Raw genomic sequence first — 15823 nt, 5'->3', positions numbered from 1 at the left:
AGACCTCTCCATGACTCCTGCCAATATGAGTAGACTCTGAAGGTGGAAATACTCATACACCAGAACCTTAATCCTCGAGACCCTGGAAAGACCTAGGAGTGGTGGCAGGGAATGAGACTACTGGTTCCTTTCCCGATGAAGGAACCAGCATCTTCCTGAGGCCTAGAAAACAACAAACACAAGCGAACCACAAAATCCACTTAGCTTAAAGAAGAATGGAGGAGCAGGAGATACAAAGGAACAACACACCAGCTCAACCAACTCCAGAAGGAAATATCCACCGCATGGTAAGCAGTGTGAGTCAGAACTAAATAGAGCCTCAGTAATGACTACAAGCTGCACCTGAAAAGAGGTGTGGTCATTACCAAACAACAACACTGCAAAGAGAAAACAGAGAGACTGTCACTTGCCACCAGTCTCCCAGATCTTCTCACCTCTGTCATGGGAGGAGCCGTGACAGCAGCATTTCAGCAACATGGTGGAACAGTACATGCGCACATGCCTACACGTACTGACTCATGGGTCTGCCCCATTCAACTTCTGGGTCTCCAAATAGGGCACATGGCCTGAGCTTGCCTTTTACGCCTTGGAGGTTCTGGCCTGCGGCCAGTGTATTGTCTCTTCCACCTCTTCCTACACCATCACATCTACCACCTACTACTACACTTTGACCTCCGCCTCCTAGTTCAAGATTATTATTTTAGATTTTTTTTATATTCTATGTTATTTTAAGACATTTCCCTATCCACATTTGTTTGCAGGGCAATTGTCCTGCTCTTATCCCTATTTTGCTTCCTCTTGCAGCCCTCTAGCCTGTACTATGACTATTTTACAGCCATTTTAGTGCACCAAAGTTCGGGTCCCCATTGACTTCAATGGGGTTCGGGTTCAAGTTCATGTCCCGAACCCGAACTTTGACCCGAAGTTCGACCAAACCCGGTGAACCCAAACATCCACTGGTCTGCTCATCCCTAGTTATAAACAATGAAAGGTATTTGAGAATATATTTATAATAAAGTAATAGTTAAGTATTTTAATTTTCTTAATTCCCGGAGATCCCCTTTAACAAGTCCAAAAAGTCCAAGTGCAGCATTTTAAGAATGTGCAGGGTATAGAGCAAGTCACTAAGACCTAGTTTTGATTGCAATAAATGGAGTTGTCCACTTATACATTTGAACAGCAGGACTGACTTTTCTGCTGCCAGCCTTCATTCTACCAGGCATCATATTTTGGACAAAAATTTCCAGAAATTGGAGCTCTAAGTTGTTGTTTTTTTAACTTGAAAATGTTTAATTTCCAAAGATTCTAGACAAGATAATTAAGACACATTTTTCTGTTTAGACACTCTCTCCAGCTTGCATGTACCCGATTATGAAAACGTCTTTCAGAGAATCCAATTATAGTCAGTTTTGTCAGCAGGGGAACCGCATTATCAATCCTGAGTACACAGAATTCAAGAGTCATTCAATAGTTCCCATGAGCACACAGGGGCTACTAGGGAACAGAGCTGCTTTCTGATAGTATTGCCCTTTGAACTCAACCGTCCCATTAACTTTGATGGTCATGATTGGATAGTGGAAGGGTATCCTGATGGGGAACCCCTCTCTATTACTTTGACATGCTCCAATAGTCAATTTTAAAATGATTTATCTAACACAAAAAACTACTGGGAATAAGAACTTTTTTTCCTCCATGTTCATTTTACAGTTTCTTTCGCTGAAATTGCTCATATTATCCAGCTAATTTGGATTTATTGGGGCAGCATACGTGTTAAAATGCCAATGTCTAACCTGCATTACATGAATAATAATATTGGGTTGATCCTAGAGAATAAACCTTGGGAGACTCATCTTTCGAAGATAAGGAAAAACCCAACCAAAGAACTGCAATCTTTTTATTACATCGTGATAAATCAGCACCAAAATTAATGCAAAAGTCTCGGGATTTGAAAATTCTTGATCAGGCTTATTAAATATTTATGGAATCATCCATTGTTTGGATCCTTTCCCTAATGTTGCATAACATTTTCAAAGCACCTTGGTTTTTTAAAAGGCCTATGATTATACAGGCACTGTTTTGTACAGATTGATATGCTGTGAGAATCTAATATACAGTGTCTAGTGTAGGAGGGTTCAAGGGTTGATCGTGGATGATAGATATGTATCACTGAGGTTCCTGACCTTGGTGAAGTAAGAGCCGGTTTCATGTGTTAGCAGCAGTTGCTTTTTGACAAGTTGCTGTTTAGTATGGCTGTAATAGCTGATCCAGGACGGCTCTTACTGGGAGTAATTAAAGTGGTGGGTGAGTGACTACTCCCCACATTTTAGGCCGGGTCTTGGTTTTGGACTATCAAACACAGGCAGCACTGTCAGGTGGTGTGGATTACTCCTCTCTGACAGTGGAGCTCTGCCAGTCTCTGTGTTGGGACCTAGGAGTTTGGGTCTGGATTAAGGCCTGCTACCTTCTTGGTGTTAAAGCAGGGGGATTCTGCTTTGTTCAAAGACTTCTTCTTTGCTGCTTGGTGTGAACAAAGAATCACAAGGTGACTGTTTTCCTTGAAACAGACTTTTAGTTTTGTCATTTACTTAATGTGTGAATAAACACTGAACTGTTTAATTCAAACACTTTGTTGTTGCCTTTATACTGCGTCCGTTAACCTGCCTATCAGAGTGAATCCCTACACTACTTAGGCAGTAAGAAAGAAACACAGCAAATAGCTGCTGGGCCTATTTAAAGGATGCTTAGTTACTGATGTCCCTGATGTCCAAAACACTGTCAATGATATTGTTAAAATTTCATACTAATTCTCAGTTAAATCACTAAAAAGCTGAAAATAATAGGCACTGGTTGTGTGTTCATGAAATATCAAATGCTATAATCTGTAGGAAGGCACAAGGGTCCGTTGTTGACAGAAGGTACATATCACCGAGGTTCCTGGCCTCGGTGAAGTAAGAGACAGTATTTTCAGGTGTCACCGGCAGCTAATGCTGATTGACACTTTACTATTTTAGTATGGCTGTATAGCAGATCCGGGACGGCTCTTACTGGGAGTAGGCAAAGTGCTGGGCGGGTGATTACTCCCCACGTTCCAGGCCGGGTCTTAGTTTTGGGCTATAAAACAAAGGCAGCACTGTCAGGTGGTGTGGATTATTCCTCTCTGACAGTGGAGCTCTGTCAGTCTCTGTGTTGGGACCTGCGAGTTTGGGCCTGGATTAAGGCCTGCTACTTTGTTGGTGTGAAAGTAGCTGGATTCTGCTTTGGCCAAGGACTTCTTCTTTGCTGCATGGTGTGAATGAACACCAGAATCACAAGGTGACCGTTTTTCTTGAAACTGACTTTTTGTTTTGTCACTTACTTAATGTGTGAATAAACACTGTACTGTTTTATTTGAAGACTTTGTTGTTGCCTCTATACTGCATCCGCTATGTTGCGTATCAGAGCAAACCCCCACAAATCACATATGACAAGTATTTTGTTTACCATTTGAACACTGATATATAAATTGTTACATACCAGACTGTGTCCAAATGTGAAATTTAAAACATTGTACCACCACAGCTAATGCACAGAGTGCAGAATTATCAAAATCCTAGGATCCGATCTGGCATAAATCCTTAATTTTACAGATTCTTGTATTGGTGTGGACAATCCCTTGAATCATCCCACTCCGAAGAAATCCTCCCTCACCAAAGGAAGCAGACTTGTTGAACAAAAGCTATTATATTTAGCAGAGAAAATAATTGTCAAGGGCTTGGATTGATTAAAAAGAAAAACATTTCCCCATACTTCTCAGCTACATTTTGGCCTTCTTACCACATTATTGGAAAAGATTGGCTCTGTTCAGTACATGAAGAAGAGTCATAATTGGAATGAATGGTCTTTGAGGACTAAGCACATAAAACATTCTGCTTAAGATACATAGATCTCCTGCTCCTTTATCAGGAATATGGGTGCATTTAACTGTGGGAACCACCAGTAAGATTGACAGTGTAAGGGCTTCTTAATATATGAGTTGGAAACTCTGTTTCGGGCCTCCATCACAGATTCTGTCAAAAAGACCGGACCAAAAAAACAGGTTCCTGAACTAAAACTGAATGGACTCCTGTCACAACCAGACAGCTGAGAAGCTCTGACAGAAGCCTTTCAGAACCTCCTCCTTGAGTTTTCTTTGTTTTTGGTTTTCAGTTCCTCATCTCGTTAGCCTCTCTCAGCTGTCATGTAGTTGGACTGATTTCATCCCTTTAAATTCCTCCCCATAATGCATTAGTGTGCGGTTTATACAGCTTCCTGGAGTGTGTGTGCATGCTGATCCTATTTCCCAGTCTTCTACAAGTTAAGTGTTGTACATTCATTTGTGATTCTCTGTTTGCTGGATCCCAGGTGACCCTGACTCCCTCCGTGTCTAGTGTAGGGAGTCGGTGGTCGTGTCCCTTCACTATTGTAGGGTGTTCAGGTGTTATATAGTCGAGGTACGAGGATATGCGATCATCCACCATTGGGATTATCGCATAGGCTGAGCAGTAAGGGAGAGAGCCAGGTCTGATACAGGGGTCTCCCTTTTTGTTCCTTAGTTTTGGATCCAGTGAGTCATATATTCATTTTGCATTGTCTTGTTTCCTGTACACCTTCCGTGACATTATAAACCGCCAAAACCGTCTCAAGCATGGATCCGGTTTCACTTTTGACTGAACGCTTCCAGGTTCTTTCATTGGAGGTAGCTGATCTCCGTAAGACTCTTTCTCAGTTTCTAGTGACCGGTTCAGCTTGCGTTCATGGAGTTTGTTCTGAGCCTAAGATCTCGCTCCCGGATACGTTCTCCGGGGGTAGTGCGAATATTTTGCGTTTCAGAGAGGCTTGCAAACTAAATGTTTGCCTTCTTCCCTATTCCTCTGGTGATGAGGAACGGAGGGTGGGGATCATTATATCGCTGCTCAGGGGTAACGCTCAGTCGTGGGCTTTTTCGCTGCCAGTGGGGGCACGGCCCCTCCGTTCAGTGGATGAATTCTTTTTAGCCCTGGGTCAGATATATGATGATCCGGATCGTGTTGCTTTGGCTGAGTCTAGACTACGTCTGTTATGCCAGGGTAAACAATCCACAGAGATATACTGCTCAGAATTTCGGAGATGGGCAGCTGATACTGGTTGGAATGATGCTGCACTCCGAAGTCAATTTTGCCATGGTCTTTCAGAGGGATTGAAAGATGCATTTGCCTTTCATGAGAGGCCTATCTCCTTGGACTCTGCTATGTCTCAGGCCGTTCGTATTGACAGGCATCTTAGAGAGAGAGGAGAGATCTCTCCTTCCTGTCATACTCAGTCCCAGGACAGTGCAGTGGTCTTATTCTGTGCGCAGGGGTCTCAGTCGCTGCCAGCCCCTTCTGAGCAGGAGCCCATGCAGCTGGGGTTGATTGCCTCTGACAATAGAAGATTCAGCCCGCATGGGAAGGTTTGTTTTTGTTGTGGGGGTATAAATCATTTGGCAAATGTTTGTCCCTCTAGGAGATTCAGGCAGTTTTCTGGGAGTAATAAAGAAACAAAAAGGAAAAAATCTTTTAAAAATGTTCCATCTGTTACTATTGGCAGGGTTGAGGCGGAAATTGAAGGTTTTCCGTTTGCTTGTAGTTCCCGTTTAGTCCTGCCTGCCAGGGTGGCGCTAGAGAGCAAGAACATTTTTTGTGAGATTTTTGTAGATAGTGTAGCAGCTGTCAATCTCATTGATAATCATTTTGCGATAACTCATGGTTTCCAGGTGTGCACTTTGGGAAAGGATATTCCTGTTTTTGCTATTGATTCCGCTCCACTTTCTCAGAAATCATTGAAGGGCATAGTTCACAATATTCGTTTAATTGTGAGTGATGCTCATGTTGAGGATGTGTCATGTTTCGTCCTTAGCGGATTACCTACTCCTCTTGTGTTGGGGCTACCCTTGCTCACTAAACATAACCCCACCATTGATTGGCAAGCAAGGCAAATAAATGGTTGGAGTGACTTTTGCAGAGAGAATTTCCTCACGACATCTGTTTCTGAGGTTTCTACTAAGACTGTACCACCTTCTCTCTGAATTTTTGGATGTCTTCTCTGAGAGTGGAGCTCAGGATTTGCCCCCGCACAGGGAGTACGATTGCCCTATTAATCTCATCCCAGGCGCCAAGCTGCCTAAATCTCGTTTATACAACCTCTCACAACCTGAAAGGGTCGCTATGCGTGCTTATATCTCTGAGAGTCTGAGAAAAGGACACATACGACCCTCAAAGTCACCTGTTGCCGCTGGTTTTTTTTTTTGTTAAGAAAAAAGATGGTTCTTTAAGACCTTGTCTGGATTTCAGGGAGCTGAACAGTATCACTATTCGTGACCCTTATCCGCTTCCTCTGATCCCGGACCGCTTCCAGATTGTTGGGGCTAAAGTCTTTTCCAAGTTAGAGCTAAGAGGGGCATACAACCTGGTCAGGGTCAGAGAAGGAGACGAATGGAAGACGGCCTTCAATACCCCTGAGGGCCATTTTGAGAATTTGGTTATGCCTTTTGGTTTGATGACTTCCCCAGCCGTTTTTCAGCATTTTGTCAACAGCATTTTTTATAATTTAATGGGAAAATTTGTATTAGTGTATTTGGATGACATTTAGAATTTTTCTCCTGATTTCAAAACTCATAAGGAACACTTACGTCAGGTCTTGCTCATCCTGCGGGAGAATAAATTATACGCGAAACTGGAAAAATGTGTGTTTGCAGTTCCAGAAATTCAATTTCTGGGGTTTCTTCTCTCCGCTTCTGGTTTTTGCATGGACCCCGAGAAGGTCCGCGCTGTGCTTCAGTAGGAGCTTCCTGAGAATCAGAAGGCGCTGATGCGTTTTTTAGGCTTTGCCAATTATTACAGGAAGTTTATTTTTAATTATTCCTCTATTGTTAAACCACTCACTGATATGACCAGAAAGGGGGTAGATTTTTCTTCCTGGTCGGTAGAGGCGCGTAAGGCCTTTTCTAATATCAAGGAGTGTTTTGCTTCCGCTCCCATCTTGGTACAACCTGATATTTCTCTACCCTTCATAGTTGAGGTTGATGCTTCTGAGGTGGGTGTGGGTGCGGTCTTGTCTCAGAGTTCCTCTCCTGCCAAATGGCGACCATGTGCCTTTTTCTCAAAGAAACTCTCCTCCGCAGAGAGAAATTACGATGTGGGAGATAGGGAATTGTTGGCCATCAAGTTGGCTTTTGAGGAATGGCGCCATTGGCTAGAGGGAGCCAGACACCCTATTACCGTGTTTACTGACCATAAAAATCTGGCCTACTTGGAGTCAGCCAAGCGTCTGAACCCGAGACAGGCCAGATGGTCTTTGTTCTTTTCAAGGTTTAATTTTGTTGTCACGTTCCGCCCTGGGGTTAAGAATGTGAAGGCAGATGCCCTGTCACGTTGTTTTCCGGGAGGTGGGAATTTTGAAGACCCGGGTCCCATTTTGGCTGAAGGTGTGGTGGTCTCTGCTCTTTTTCCTGAATTGGAGGCAGAGGTGCAGGCAGCCCAGTCAGAGGCTCCTGATCTTTGTCCTCCTGGGAGGTTGTTTGTGCCTCTCGCTTTAAGACACAAGATTTTTAAGGAACACCATAATACGGTCCTTGCTGGGCACCCGGGGGCAAGAGCCACAGTGGATCTCATCGCTCGGAGATTTTGGTGGCCTGCGCTTCGTAAGTCGGTTGAGGGTTTTGTGGCAGCCTGCGAGACTTGCGCTCGTGCCAAAGTCCCTCATTCACGGCCATCAGGTCCTCTCCTTCCCTTACCCATTCCTTCCCGTCCTTGGACACATCTGTCCATGGACTTCATAACGGACCTGCCTCGTTCCTCGGGGAAGACTGTAATTCTGGTGGTGGTGGACCGTTTTAGCAAAATGGTGCATTTCATCCCTTTTTCTGGTTTGCCCAATGCTAAGACGCTGGCGCAGGCATTTATTGATCACATTGTCAAATTGCATGGTATTCCTTCAGACATAGTCTCTGATAGGGGCACGCAGTTTGTTTCCAGATTCTGGAAGGCTTTATGTTCTCGCTTGGGGGTTCGGTTGTCATTCTCTTCTGCTTTCCACCCGCAGTCGAATGGCCAGACAGAGCGCGTCAATCAGAATCTGGAGACATATCTGCGCTGTTTTGTGGCGGAGAATCAGGAGGATTGGTGTTCTTTTTTGTCCCTTGCTGAGTTTGCTTTAAATAACCGTCGTCAGGAGTCCTCTGATAAGTCACCATTTTTTGGTGCATATGGGTTTCATCCGCAGTTTGGGACTTTCTCGGGAGAGGGGTCTTCTGGTTTACCTGATGAGGACAGATTCTCCTCGTCTTTGTCATCTATTTGGCAAAAGATTCAGGATAATCTAAAGAGCATGAGTGAGAGATATAAGCGTGTGGCAGATAAGAGACGTGTGCCTGGTCCGGACCTGAATGTTGGTGATCTGGTGTGGATGTCTACCAAGAATATCAAATTGAAGGTTCCCTCCTGGAAGTTGGGTCCTAGGTTTATTGGGCCTTACAAAATCCTGTCTGTCATCAATCCTGTTGCCTACCGTCTTGATCTTCCTCAGACTTGGAAGATCCATAATGTTTTTCATAAGTCCTTATTGAAACCTTATGTTCAACCCATTGTACCCTCGCCTTTGCCTCCTCCTCCGATTATGGTTGATGGGAATCTTGAATTTCAGGTCTCTAGGATTGTGGATTCTCGTCTTGTCCGCGGTTCTCTCCAGTACCTCATTCATTGGGAGGGTTATGGTCCTGAGGAGAGGATGTGGGTCCCAGTGACGGACATTAAGGCCACTCGTCTCATCAGGGTGTCCGGAGTGCACTCGTAGAGGGAGGGGTACTGTCACAACCAGACAGCTGAGAAGCTCTGACAGAAGCCTTTCAGAACCTCCTCCTTGAGTTTTCTTTGTTTTTTGTTTTCAGTTTCTCATCTCGTTAGCCTCTCTCAGCTGTCATGTAGTTGGACGGATTGCATTCCTTTAAATTCCTCCCCATAATGCATTAGTGTGCGGTTTATACAGCTTCCTGGAGTGTGTGTGCATGCTGATCCTATTTCCCAGTCTTCTACAAGTTAAGTGTTGTACATTCATTTGTGATTCTCTGTTTGCTGGATCCCAGGTGACCCTGACTCCCACCGTGTCTAGTGTAGGGAGCCGGTGGTCGTGTCCCTTCACTATTGTAGGGTGTTCAGGTGTTATATAGTCGAGGTACGAGGATATGCGATCATCCACCATTGGGATTATCGCATAGGCTGAGCAGTAAGGGAGAGAGCCAGGTCTGATACAGGGGTCTCCCTTTTTGTTCCTTAGTTTTGGATCCAGTGAGTCATATATTCATTTTGCATTGTTTTGTTTCCTGTACACCTTCCGTGACAACTCCATTGTAGTCAATACAGTCAATGTAGTCAATACAATCGCATTTATGTGCCCAATCCAGCACTTCCATTATTTTTGTTATAAGTAGCAGCGGTGTAAACTCAGCCTGAATGACAATACACTTAAAATTGGCATGGACTCTGATGACTTCCATGATGCCTAATAATTTGATTTTTCTCATACTATTGCTAGTAAAGAACACGTTTCATTTTTGGATTATAGAACTAGTTTGCAATTCTGTTATATAGTACACTACATCATCTTAAAAACCCTAGATAATAAATGTAAAGTCCAAAGATGCACAGATGAATAGCTCCACATAGGTCCACAGGCAAGAAGCATACCAGCTCCATTGATGTAGTTTTTCACAGACCTAAGTCTATAACCGCATTGGAGATTAAACACAATTCAATCTCTATTTTTATGACCTTTGAAAATTATGGTTCTAGATTGAGAAAAAAAAAATTGTTCTTAAAGAATATTTTCATCATGAGCTGTAGGCAAAAGCCACATCATGATGAGCATACTCATCATGCTGATCGCATGGGCAATGCTACTGTTCCTGTATGATCAGTTGGGCAATGGCTGTAATTCACAGCTGTGGCTCTGCACTAATGACGGAGATCAGAGGAACATCTGCTCTCCATTGTTTAACATTTTGAACGTTGCAATCAATGCTTTTAAAGGGAGTGTCTGAGGAATCCTTGTGATATGATCAGGGCATATACCTTGTATGGGCAGACAGCCCAGGATCCATTGAAGTACGCTAAAGCTGTATGATTGTATTGCCTGTTGTTTGTGGCATACTTGGGAATGCCCTAAAAATTGCCTGTGTACTCATAGTACATACACTAATGTACTGACACAGCAACTGTGTTTCATCAAACTGTAATTAAAAAGCTAAATTCAAAGTTGATAGTCCCCTTTGGGAAGAAAAAATAATGAAAAAAAGTAATGTAAAAAAGTCTCTCCATTCCACATTCATATAATGAATAAATTAAATATATATCACAAGAGGTACATAAATTATATTTATTTGATATTATCACAAAGAAACCTGTAAAGTAAGTTTACAGCATTAATATGATGATTGGCATATTCTGTAGCAAGCAAATGAATAATAACAGAAGAATAGATTTTTTTCTGAATGTACCCAAAATAAAATTAGAAACTAAATACTGATGTCCAATATATGTACCAAAACATGGAACCTAAGTAAATTGTAATTGGTCCTGCTAAGAACAAAGTCTCATACAACTACATCTCATAAAAAAAAACTTGTGACTCATTGCATGAAAAAATGATTTTAAAGAGAATCTGTCACCAGTTTTATGGTGTTCTAACTAAGGACAACATAAACTAGTGACAGGTCCCCTTAGCAAAATGCTGGGTCACTTTCTTTAATTGACCCAGCTGTTTGGCTAAAATCCCCACCCACCTGCAGCTCATGAATATGGAGACTTAATGGCAAGTGCTGGAGATGTTAGAACATAGCAGCATAAAACTGGTGACAGATTCCCTTTAAGGGTTTAAGGTTGCTTTGTTTTATTATTTTAGTTGCATTTGAGTTAAAAAATAAAAAATTTGGTTGTAACGGGTTATATACCCTTTAAAGCCTTCCTCTTATTTCAGCTTAGGTGTTTCTGTCCTGGCTCTTTGAGAAGAAATCTAAACACAACGGGTCTAAAATGAAGTGTTGCCAGGGCCGGCGCTACCATAAGGCAGACCAAGCGGTCGCCTTAGGGCGCGCCCTGCGCAGGGAGGAAGAATTGATGAATGTTTGTTTTATTTTTTTTTATTTTTTTTTTTATGACTGACTTGTTACTTGAACCTGCCGCGTCCACCCTGCGGGTGCCGGCCGGCGGCCGCGGCGCTCGTCTAGTCTAGAGACAGTAGTCAGGGACAGGGACTCACTTTAGAGCAACAGATATCACTTGCCCCGCCCCCCGCCCCCCGCCCCCCTCCCCCTGTGTGGACAGTGTGCGAGTGCGGCTGTGTGCTGGCTGGGCCGCCCGGCCGGACTCGTAGTGCTAGTCAGGGCAACATAGCAGCAGCTAGGCACTGGCAGGCAGAGATAGATGAGCACAGATGAATGATAGATATTCATTCATTGGCTCAGCAGCACGCCGCTCTGGCTGCCACTACTAGTGACTGACAACTCAAGTCACCTGACCTGCAGTGCACAGGGGGGCGTGAGTAGACTGACACAGGCAGCTGCGGAAATTGAAAGATGTTACAGGCTTAGAGATCAACAGTGAGTACAGCATTAGCCAAGTGAAAGGAACTATGTATGTGCTGTTAATACACAAGGCGCATAGATATGTACTGTATTATACTGAAAGGCTGCTCTGTACCATACAGTATATTGAAATTAGCAAAATTCTTCTAGGTCAGATAATAGTAGCTACAATGAAAGTGTTGTATTTCATAATCTGATTAGATCATCTCATCAGATTAATCTGATAATTCTGATTCAATTTCTTGGCGGGCGCGGGCCGCGGCTGCCGTCTGAGGTCTGACTCTGCTGAATATATTATGTCTGAGTGACTGAATGAATTCTGATCTAAGGCTACTTTCACACTAGCGTTCGATCGGATCCGTCTGCATTAAAATGGCAAAAAAAAGCTAAGTGTGAAAATAGCCTCGGACGGATCCGTCCAGACTTTCAATGTAAAGTCAATGGGGGACGGATCCGCTTGAAGATTGAGCCATATTGTGGCATCTTCAAACGGATCCGTCCCCATTGACTTACATTGTAAGTCTGGACGGATCCGTACGCCTCCGCACGGCCAGGCGGACACCCGAACGCTGCAAGCAGCGTTCAGCTGTCCGCCTGTCCGTGCGGAGGCGAGCGGAGCGGAGGCTGAACGCCGCCAGACTGATGCAGTCTGAGCGGATCCGCTCCATTCAGACTGCATCAGGGCTGGACGGCTGCGTTCGGGTCCGCTCGTGAGCCCCTTCAAACGGAGCTCACGAGCGGACACCCGAACGCTAGTGTGAAAGCAGCCTAATTCAGTCACTCAGACATAATATATTCAGCAGAGTCAGACGGCAGCCGTGGCCTGCGCCCGCCAAGAAATTGAATCAGAATTATCATCAGATTAGGGTACTTTCACACTTGCGTTTTTCTTTTCCGGCACTGAGTTCCGTCACAGGGGCTCTATACCGGAAAAGAACTGATCAGGCATATCCCCATGCATTCTGAATGGAGAGTAATCCGTTCAGTTTGCATCAGGATGTCTTCAGTTCAGTCGTTTTGACTAATCAGGCAAAAGAGAAAACCGTAGCATGCTACGGTTTTATCTCCGGCGAAAAAAACTGAAGACTTGCCTGAATGCATTTTTTTCCATAGGAATGTATTAGTGCCGGATCCGTCCTTCCGATCTGCGCATGCGCAGACCTTTAAGAATGAAAAAAAAAAAACAGATCCGTTTTGCCTGATGACACCGGAAAAACAGATCCGGTATTGCAATGCATTTTTCTGACTGATCAGGCATTTTTCTGACTGATCAGGATCCTGATCAGTCTGAAAAATGCCTGATCAGTCAGAAAAAATTACATCTGTTTGCATACAGTTTGCCTGATCAGGCAGTCAGTTCAGGCAACGGAACTGCCTGCCGGAATCAAACAACGCAAGTGTGAAAGTACACTAAGATCAGATGATGATTCTTCAGTCAGTCATATATATTCAGGCTTCAGCAGAGTCAGTCAGACCTTCAGACAGAAGACGCACACTGGCACTCGGCAGGCTTTCAGGACTAAACAGGGGTCAGGACTTGTTAGGGTAGGTCCCAATTGAATTTTGAATGTTATTTTATAATAATTAATATGATCATTTGATTTAAAATTAATTCAAAATGATGAGATGAGCGCAAAGCGCTAGGCTAGCTAGCGCACACACAAACTAGCGCCAGAGCAGAGGCGCTCAGGCTTAGCACGACATCAATGACGTGTTTAAAATTTTTTATAACAAAACAACAATCATTAATATTGGGGGGGAAGGGGGGTGTCACACACCCCAACCGCCCCCCCCCCCCAATATTAATTGTTGTTTTGTAATAAAAAAAATTTAAACACATCATGCCCTGCTAAGCCTGAGCGCCTCTGCTCTGGCGCTAGTTTGTGTGAGGGTGACATGATGGAGCCTGGAGGTAGGGCCGGGGGGAAAAGGTAAATGTCTGTACTCTGAGTATGTCACTGTATGTGACATGGGAATGGGGCCAGGCCGCCAGGAAGGGTCGGCCGGGGGCCGTGGGGGAATAATGTGCCATGGGGGGGGGGTAAAATGTGACACATTAGGGGGTAATGATGTGATCATGGATGGGGCCAGGGCCGTCCGGGCGGGGGGGGGGGGGGGTAATGATGTGATCATGGATGGGGGGGGGGGGGGGGCGCCAAAATGTAGCTTTGCTTGTGTTGGCAAAAATCCTTGCACCGGCCCTGAGTGTTGCCATCACATCTGATAAGTTGAGTATATCCTTACAAATCTAAATTCAAGTTCTTAAAGGGGCTTTCCTCTTTACCCAGGGACGGAGGAGCTATAATTGCACTGCTAACCACTGCAATGTCAACAGTGAGCAGGCAAACAGTGAAGACAAACAGTTTGAAGAGAATGCAGCATTCATTCTCTTTAAACAGCTGATCAGCAGGGATGCAGGTACTCGTACCCCCGCCGATCTGATATTGATAGGAAGAAACCACGGCACTCGTTTTTCAGATAATCAGAGATAATTCATTTATTGTCTATCCCAAAATTGGATCTTTTGAATAATGGCCAACGTTTCGGTCCACTAGGACCTTGTTCACGGCCTTAGCGTTGTGGATCAGGAGATGTCGGAAGGACTCCTCCCGACATCTCCTGATCCACAACGCTAAGGCCGTGAACAAGGTCCTTGTGGTCCTTGGCCATTATTCAAAAGATCCAATTTTGGGATAGACAATAAATAAATTTATCTCTGACTATCTGAAAAACGAGTGCTGTGGTTTCTTCCCATTTCAAATTGATTATTTCCACTGAGCACCAACAGCTACACAAGGAGTGCCATCCACTATAATTACTTTATACGTTAGATCTGATATTGATCACCTATCCTTAGGCTAATGTGCTGAGAAAGCTCATAGGTCAAATGAAGCCATAGACCTCCAATCATCCAACAGAGACCCAAAGTGTGTCCTTTTGGCCTAGGGTTGCACCGGGTATCAAATTATCGATACCCAATCAATACTTTTGTACCCGGAACTGATTCGATACCATGATTTGCTATTTACTGATACTAGGCTGCGCACTAAGAGATGATCGCACACCATGTTATCCTGAGCCAGCAGGGACTGTTGCCTGAATACAAACGTAGGCTGCGGTTGCCAGCCATATCACATACCTGGCACCCGGCCTCTATGATTGCGCACTGCGATCCGCCAAACCACGTCAATTAACCCCTCAAGTGCTGCAACTGAGGGGTTAATTGCCAAGGTTCAGCGGATCGCAGCGTGCAGTCATAAAGGCCGGGTGCCGGGTATGTGATATGGCCGGCATCCGCAGCCTATGTCTGTATTTAGACATAAATGATATTCATTGGTGGTGCAGTGGCAACAGTCCCTCTCCTCCTACTCCCCCTCTTCTCAGTATTATATTAATTGCGGTCCCCCCATCCACAGTATTATAGTCATTGGGGGCGCAGTGCGCCCATCCCCCCCAGTATTATAGTCATTGATGTCAGTGGCCCCAAGGTCCCCCCCTCCTCATCCATTCGTGGTGCAGTGGCAGATTCTGATCAGAGGCCAGCTGGGGCAGCCATGGCAGCCAGAACCAGTGATGGTCAGTTCGTCTTTTTCGCCCGCAAACACATGCGGGCTGCCATCCTTATTCACAAGTCCGGTGATGCCCAGGTAAGTCCTTACCTGTGCCTGTGCCCGAGCCGGTCTGAAACAAATGCGGTCACCGGGAGCAGGCAGTTCTGAGAACAGTCGCCAGGGGCCTTCATCGGGCTGTTCTCAGAACTGCCTGCTCCCGGTGACTGCATTTGTTTCAGACCGGCTTCCGGCACAAGTAAGGACTTACCTGTGCATCGCCGGACTTGTGAGTTAAGATGGCAGCCCGCATGTGATCGCGGGCGAATACGGTGAACTGGCCAGGACGCTGCTGAAGCCCTGGCAGTCATAGTAAGCTCCCTGCTGCCATGTGCACAAGGCACAAGGCAGCAGGGAGAGTGCAAAGTCCTATTCACCCTAATAGAGCTTTATTAGGGTGAATAGGACAAGGGTTCGAGCCCCTAAGGGGGCTAATAGTTAGTAAAAAAAAGTTTAACCCCCCCTAAAATATAAAAATTTTAACTCGCCCCCTTTGCTAATTTTACATATAAAAATATAAACACAATAAAAAATGATATATTAAATATCGCCACGTCCCAAAAAGTCCAAATTAATACAATTATTTAAAAAACATTTCCCGAAC

This window comes from Bufo gargarizans, chromosome 7 (assembly GCF_014858855.1).
Source record: "Bufo gargarizans isolate SCDJY-AF-19 chromosome 7, ASM1485885v1, whole genome shotgun sequence".
NCBI classification, from domain to species: Eukaryota; Metazoa; Chordata; class Amphibia; order Anura; family Bufonidae; genus Bufo; species Bufo gargarizans.
The sequence above is the reverse complement of the archived record's forward strand: the minus strand, read 5'-3'. Positions refer to the sequence as shown.